This window comes from Manis pentadactyla, chromosome 6 (assembly GCF_030020395.1).
Source record: "Manis pentadactyla isolate mManPen7 chromosome 6, mManPen7.hap1, whole genome shotgun sequence".
In the NCBI taxonomy this organism is placed as follows: Eukaryota; Metazoa; Chordata; class Mammalia; order Pholidota; family Manidae; genus Manis; species Manis pentadactyla.
Window position 1 is genome coordinate 20,137,009 of NC_080024.1, and position 7,660 is coordinate 20,144,668.

Genomic DNA, 7,660 nt, shown 5'->3' on the forward strand with positions numbered 1-7,660 from the left:
GAACCTAATAGTTTTCCTTAATTGTAGTTATTTCTTTAATTTATTCATCTAATTGTATTCATTGTATTCAAAACTGTGCTGTCAAATATTGTGCCTGTGAACCATATATGGCTAATATGCACTTGAAATGTGTCTAGTGTGATTGAGGAACTAAATTTTTAAAATTTAATTTTAATTAATTTAAATTTAAGTTCAAACAGCAGTTTGAAATAAATTATTGAATTAAGCTTCTTAAGTTTGGAACAACATGGATGTGTGAAACCACTTTTCTAACTGTAATTTTATGAAATCTAAATGAAGATCAACTATTTCCAGTGAAAATTGATATGTGTTATAAGTACAAAATATACATGGGATGATTTCAAAGACTTAGTACAGAGAAAAAGAACATAAAATACCTCATGAGTAACTTTTTTATTGGTTACATGTTGAAATGATAATATCTTTGATATACTGGGTTAAATACATGTTATTAAAATTAATTTCACCTGTTTCTTCTTTTACTTTTTTTCACTGTGGCTACTAGAAAATTTTAAATTACATATCTGACGCTAATCATATTACTGTGGGACAATGAACAGAGTCTGTTTTTTCCAGATTTGTAATAAAGTTTATCTGAATATGTCTTTTGCATTTTTAAATTCACTGGAAACATATGAGCAAACTTCTCCTGCTACTCACTCTGGATCCTTCTATGACAGTTTCTGAAACATATTTGGAAATGAACACCGGCAGCTTGGGCTGTTGGCTTTGTGATTTACTCCTGGTGAAACAGAGACTTCTAGGAAATTGTGGGGATCTGAGAGTACAAAAGTAGTTGAAGAAGTGATCAACATGTTGGGAATTTATGTTGGTTCCTTGGGTTCAGCCCACTTTGAAATCACTGATGTAAGTCCTGAAGGTATATTTTAAATAGTATCTGTTGGTTGGATATGGGGTGTTGTTCTTGACGAAGACTGAGGAGGCCTTGAGGCTCCAATAGGACTTTTCACTTGAACAGCACGTCCCTGCACATCACGTTCCCTTTCAGTCTGGGAAACTGTAACAAACTTCAGACATTAAACAGATACTAGGTTCCTTAGCATTTGGGACTCAGAACTGAAACCACTGTTTGTGTTCTTTGTCCGTGATGCCTTAGACATATGGTGTTCCCCCTAACTGGCAGCCAAATGTTTCTCTTTCTGGGAAATAGCTCCTCCATCGGACTTGCCACCCCTCGGATACGTCATGAATCTCTCTTGCAGTTATTCCAAAGAATGTCCTGACCGCTTCCCTCTTTGGCACTCAGTTGCTCTTTGGACATCTTTTATGGGCAGAATTGTGTCCCCCCAGGTCTATTTGTCAACGTCCTGACCCCTGGTACCTCAGAATGTGACCGTATTTGATGACAGGGTCCTTAAAGCTATAACTGAGTAAAATGGGGTCATACAGGTGAACCTGACGCCGATGTGACTGGAGTCCTTATGAGAAGAGGAGATGGGGACACAGGCATGCCAGGCACACAGGGTGTCCGTGTGAGGACACAGTGAGAAGGCAGCCATCAGAAAGCCAAGGAATGAATTCCCAGAAAAACCCAAGCTGCAAACACCTTGTTCTTGAACTGACACTCCAGCCTCCAGAACTGTGAGAAAATTTCTGTTGTTAAGCCACCCAGTCTGGCATTTCGTTATGGCTGCCCTAGATGATAAACACAGAACCCTTCAGTCAGTGGCCCTTGATTAAACATCCCTTCTCTAGACGACCATCAAATGACCTTTTGTTGTGTGTCACTTTTGTTTGTCCTTGAAGGAACCTGCCTCTCCACCTGCCCTACAGCATCACCCCTGCGGCGTGCCTCAGTTTCCTCTAACGTGACGTTCACGTGTGTTGCATAATCTACTTTCTAAAGTCACACCAGCCTGGATAATTGCCTCCAATCTCTAGCCAGTTTTCCATGATGTAGTAATAAACAAACGGAAATGCCATTTAATTTTCATAGGTGATACTGAGAGTCTAACAATCGGCTTTGGGGAATTTGGAATGCGGGGAATGAGGTAGAAGAGCAAGGCCTACACAGGGTCACTGATCCAGGCTGGAGCTGCCACATGGTTATTTGCTCAGTGGCCTTGAGGAAGATTTGTAGCCCTCCCAAGTCTCTGTTTCCTCATCTTTTAATTAAGGCTACTAGTTCCTACCTCAAAGTGTTACTCTGAGAATTAAATAAGAGTATAAAAATGTTTCAAGAGAGTTTGGGGTGAGATGTGTTATTAATAGCCACTTGAATTTCTAATTCTTGGAATGTCTTTTTTTATGCCAAAAATTCAGTGCTTGAAACATGACCAAAACAAATGTCTGCATGATTTTTATGAGAAATTTAGATAGACTACCACTTTGGGGCTAATTAAAGTAAGACTGCCCCAAATCCATGCCCACGCTTAGATGTTCTGGGGGTTGGTTTCGTGATTCTAATGTTTCAGTGTAACATAACTTGCACTAAAACCAAATTTGGCTTTCAGCATGACTAAAAGGAAATATATCTATGTACAACCGAAGAGTGAACTAGCTGAATTCTCAAACATATAAACCAGGAACTCATTAAGGCATTTACAGTTGGCACTGATTTGGGGATCACAGTGACCCAATGAATTCATGCTCACAGTCCTCAGCTGCCACTCTTATACTTGGTCATTGGATGAAACCAAAGGATGGAGGACCCAGAGGATCACTGCTGGGCTGGGCCCACGGGGTTGAGTGGGATTGAGATAGTGCTTGAAGTGAGAAAGGAAGAAATAAAATTAGCAAGTATGGAAAACTAAAACTAACATACGGTCATCCTTTTTTTGTTGGTTTTGGGCTTGGAACATGAAGGAGAAGCATCTTCAGCCAGAGTTCCTTGACTTCCTCCTGTGTGATACAATGTATTATAAAATGTCCTCAAATCAGATTTCTGCATCACAGCAAGATTCGAGGACAGTGCACATAGGAAGAGAGAGCCTCAAGGAACAGTGCAGGTCAGAAGCCCAGGGAAATACAGAACCACCAGGAGAACGTAACTGAGTTCATGGGAAGTTAGGGGGTTCGAGCACAGGCAATCAGTTGGGAACCTGATTATTTGTGGAATCTAAAGAAACAGAGTAAACAAAGAAGAGTACAGGTGCAAAGTGGGATGGACAAGAAAAGACACTGACAAGGGAGAGAATTGTATGGTCACCCAACTAAAGAGACTGGTTGGGCTGGGTGGTAGGAAGATAATGAGGAGCCAGAGAGGACACTGCACTGAGAGCCCCTGACACAGGCAGAGCTTGACAAAATAGTGGCACTATATGTATAATCCAACATATACATGTGACAAAATCCAATTGTGTCACTGTACCATATAACGACATTATTATACATTATACTATATATCAATTTTAATATATATAATACATGACAAGGACAGTGTATATGTTATATGCTATTATTTATAATATATATGCAATTGTGTTATGCTGTATTAAATATATATATATAAGTATATATATTGCAATGGGGGCAGTGTGCTGGTAGTTTGTCAATGAAACACCTCCAGAAATAGTCATGAGGACCAGAGCATTTCAGAGCAGAAGCAATCTGACCTGGGGGAAAGGGCACCGGTGTGGACTGGTGAATCCAAATTGCAGCCTTGACTGTGTTACACGCTTACGAGGTTGGGCAAGTTTGTTCTCTAGGGGTCTCAGCTTCCTCACCTGTGCGATTAAACAGACTGGACAGGATAGGCTTTCAGGTCTTTCCTGGCCACAAGAAGGGATGGGTCTTGCAGTACCTGGATGGGTACAGGAAGTAAAAAGGCCCTGTCCCCTGCCTGGTGCTCAATTTCCCTATCATGTGACCTCCCGTTTGTACATATACAAAATAGCCTACATTAAAAAAAAAATTAAGGTATCATTGATATACAATCTTATGAAGGTTTTACATAAACAACATGTGGTTTCAACCTTCACCCATATTATCAAGTCCCCGCCCCCACACTCCATTGCAGTCACTGCGCATCAGCGTAGCAAGATGCTGTAGAGTCATCACTTGTCTTCTCTGTGCTATACTGACCTCCCCGTGACCTACCTATATTATGAGTGCAAAATAGCCTACATTTTAATTCAGCATTTCCAAATTCTCTTACACTTCTGACTGATCAGGAGTGTACATGAGGATGCTTCACACTTTCTTGTTTGGTCTTTATTCTACATGGATGTATATTATCAAAGTGAAATCTTGCTCTTCCAGGTTCACCTGTTTCTTCTTTTTGCAGAAGCTCCAGTTGCCTTCTGAAACATCTGCTTTGGCTAAGAAAGGATTACAGGGCAGTGGGAGTGGGGTAGGAACCACAGTCTGATTGATTGTGGTTCTGCCTGTATAACGAAAGTGACGGGGATGCAGCCATCACCACACTGCAGCTCCTTGTTTTCCCTCTGAATGACTGTTGAACAAGGGGTGAAGACGCCCCACACCACCAGATCAACAATGTCATTACTGACTAAGTGAGTCAGAGATCTCTCCGTGAGTCTCTGTTAGGAGCTGAATTGTGTCCCCAGCAAAATTTGTATGTTGAAGTCATAACCCCAAGTACCTCAGAATGTTGCCATATTTGGAGGCAGGGTCTTTAAAGATGTAATTCAAGTTAAATGAGGTCATATGGGTGGGCCCTAATCCAACATGACTCATGTTCTTATATCAAGATTGAAGAAGTTGGACACATGCACAGGCCTCGCGGAGGCCAGGAAGAGACAGAGAGAAGGCAGCCATCTGCACACCAAAGAAAGAGGCCTCAGGAGAAACAGCCTACTGACCCCTTGCACTCGGACTTCTGGCCTCCAGGCTGTGAGAAAATAAATTTCTGTTGTCTAAGCCACCCAACCTGTGATATTTTGTTACGGCCAACCTAGCAAACTAGTTTGGTATCCAAAGTAATTGCTACCAATTCAAGTACAGTAATCCTTTATGTACCTCCACTAGCCCTCATTATTCCTTTAATAGGTGTTTCTTATAAAAATGTTTTATTTCTTATCTAATGCCTTTAGGGAGGAAATGTAAAATATTGACATTTAACAGGATTATGTTGTAGTTGCATTGTGCTTGTAGGGGCCGTATTTCCTTTGAATCTTGGAAAAGTTGATGGAAAAAATACATACATGAACTTGATGTTCCTGTCATTTGTGTTGGTGGAATAGCACCTTGCTGATGTGTTGTTGTTTAAAACAACTGGATAGACTAATTTGTTTTCGTTTATGAAGCGTGCATCAATTGAAAACAGACCCCTTAACTTAGCAGCATAGCATGAGGGTCTAACATTCAGGATTCGCCCCACCAGCAGGGAGCATAGTGCCAAGTGAGAAGAATGCAGTTTAACAAGGGCCGATCCTCATGGCCTGGACAGGTTCCCAAGAGCCATCAGACTGAGGGGACTAAGCATCTTGTCAGGAGCAGTCAACTAGAGAAGAGATGTGAGGGGCAAGCAGCTGTTCTGCTCCCTTTAACATTCACCCAGGACCTTTCAAAGAGCTATGAAATCATGTGAGGTGTCAAGTTCAAATTCTTGAATAGCACAGCTGTGGCCAGGACTTGAGGGAAAGGACTGGATCCAATTTATTGGTCTCCTCTCCACTCAGAAGCATGAGAGAAACTTGCCTACAGCCAGTGTCCACGTGTCTGTTGAGTTGAACCCAATGTAAAAGGAGATTATTTCCCATTATGACAGGTACTTCTTATTGATAGGTAGATGTGAGTGTGTGTGTGTGTAAATGTATAAATATGAGTGTTCTAGGTGTACTATTTAAAGCTTCCTCCAAATAATTTCTTAAGCATAAATTTTCTTCTTAGGGAAATAAGCATTACCATTATTATTTTGATCAGGAAAAAAGAAAGAAGCAGCCTACTGTTACCGAGCTCAGTCATGTGCTAAAGTGAAATCGGAATTTGGGAATGGTTGTTCTGAGGCCCTTATGCCAAGAGCTCCCCAGTGAACCCCCCCCCTTCCAGAGAGGCTGAATGATGATGCATTTCCAGCTAACTGCATTCAAGTGTCTGGAGAATTAGGGCTACATCATTGCCCTGGAATATAAATGAATGTTCTTTCACCAAAGGACACCATAAACAGATGTTCTTCCTTCCTCTTCAACAATAAAACACTTCAGTTGTTATTATTGTCTTTAAAAAGGATCTCTAGTCGTCTTTCAAGGGAGTTTTCATCCCCATAGGAGCAAGGGATTAATATTTATTCTGTGGCACTGTTTGTCATGAACCTGGCACTTGTCATCTCATTTAATTCTCAGAGTAACACTTTGAGGTAGGAACTAGTAGCCTTAATTAAAAGATGAGGAAACAGAGACTTGAGAGGGCTACAAATCTTCCTCAAGGCCACTGAGCAAATAACCATGTGGCAGTTCCAGCCTGGATCAGTGACCCTGTGTAGGCCTTGCTCCTTCAACCTCATTCCGTGCTTTCCGAATTCCCAAAGCCGATTGTTAGACTCTCAGTATCACCTATGAAAATTAAATGGCTTTTCCATTTGTTTATTACTACATCACGGAAAACTGGCTAGAGATTGGAGGCAATTATCCAGGCTGGTGTGACTTTAGAAAGTAGATTATGCAACACACGTGAACGTCACGTTAGAGGAAACTGAGGCACGCCGCAGGGGTGATGCTGTAGGGCAGGTGGAGAGGCAGGTTCTTTCAAGGACAAACAAAAGTGACGCACAACAAAAGGTCATTTGATGGTCATCTAGAGAAGGGATGTTTAATCAAGGGCCACTGGCTGAAGGGTTCTGTGTTTATCATCTAGGGCAGCCATAACAAAATGCCAGACTGGGTGGCTTAACAACAGAAATTTTCTCACAGTTCTGGAGGCTGGAGTGTCGTTTCAAGAACAAGGTGTTTGCAGCTTGGGTTTTTCTGGGAATTCATTCCTTGGCTTTCTGATGGCTGCCTTCTCACTGTGTCCTCACACGGACACCCTGTGTGCCTGGCATGCCTGTGTCCCCATCTCCTCTTCTCATAAGGACTCCAGTCACATCGGCGTCAGGTTCACCTGTATGACCCCATTTTACTCAGTTATAGCTTTAAGGACCCTGTCATCAAATACGGTCACATTCTGAGGTACCAGGGGTCAGGACGTTGACAAATAGACCTGGGGGGACACAATTCTGCCCATAAAAGATGCCCAAAGAGCAACTGAGTGCCAAAGAGGGAAGCGGTCAGGACATTCTTTGGAGTAACTGCAAGAGAGATTCATGACGTATCCGAGGGGTGGCAAGTCCGATGGAGGAGCTATTTCCCAGAAAGAGAAACATTTGGCTGCCAGTTAGGGGGGACACCATATGTCTAAGACATCATGGACAAAGAACACAAACAGTGGTTTCAGTTAAACTGACTATGAGACATGATAATATTCTAGTCTCATGCTCAGAGTTAGTGGGCAAAGCACAGAATAAGAACCACTGGCCGGAAGACACTCTGTCCAGGCAACTTTCTTTGCTGTAGTTTGCCCATTTGTAAAGGTTTGTGGGTTGTACTCTACTGGCTTGAAGTCAAGTCTAAGGGCTTTGTCTACACTAGAAAGTTTAAATTTAATGCAATGGGAACTGCTTATTACAATGAAACAGAAGGCAAAATGAGCTTGAGTCACCTAATAAGTTTCAGTCCTT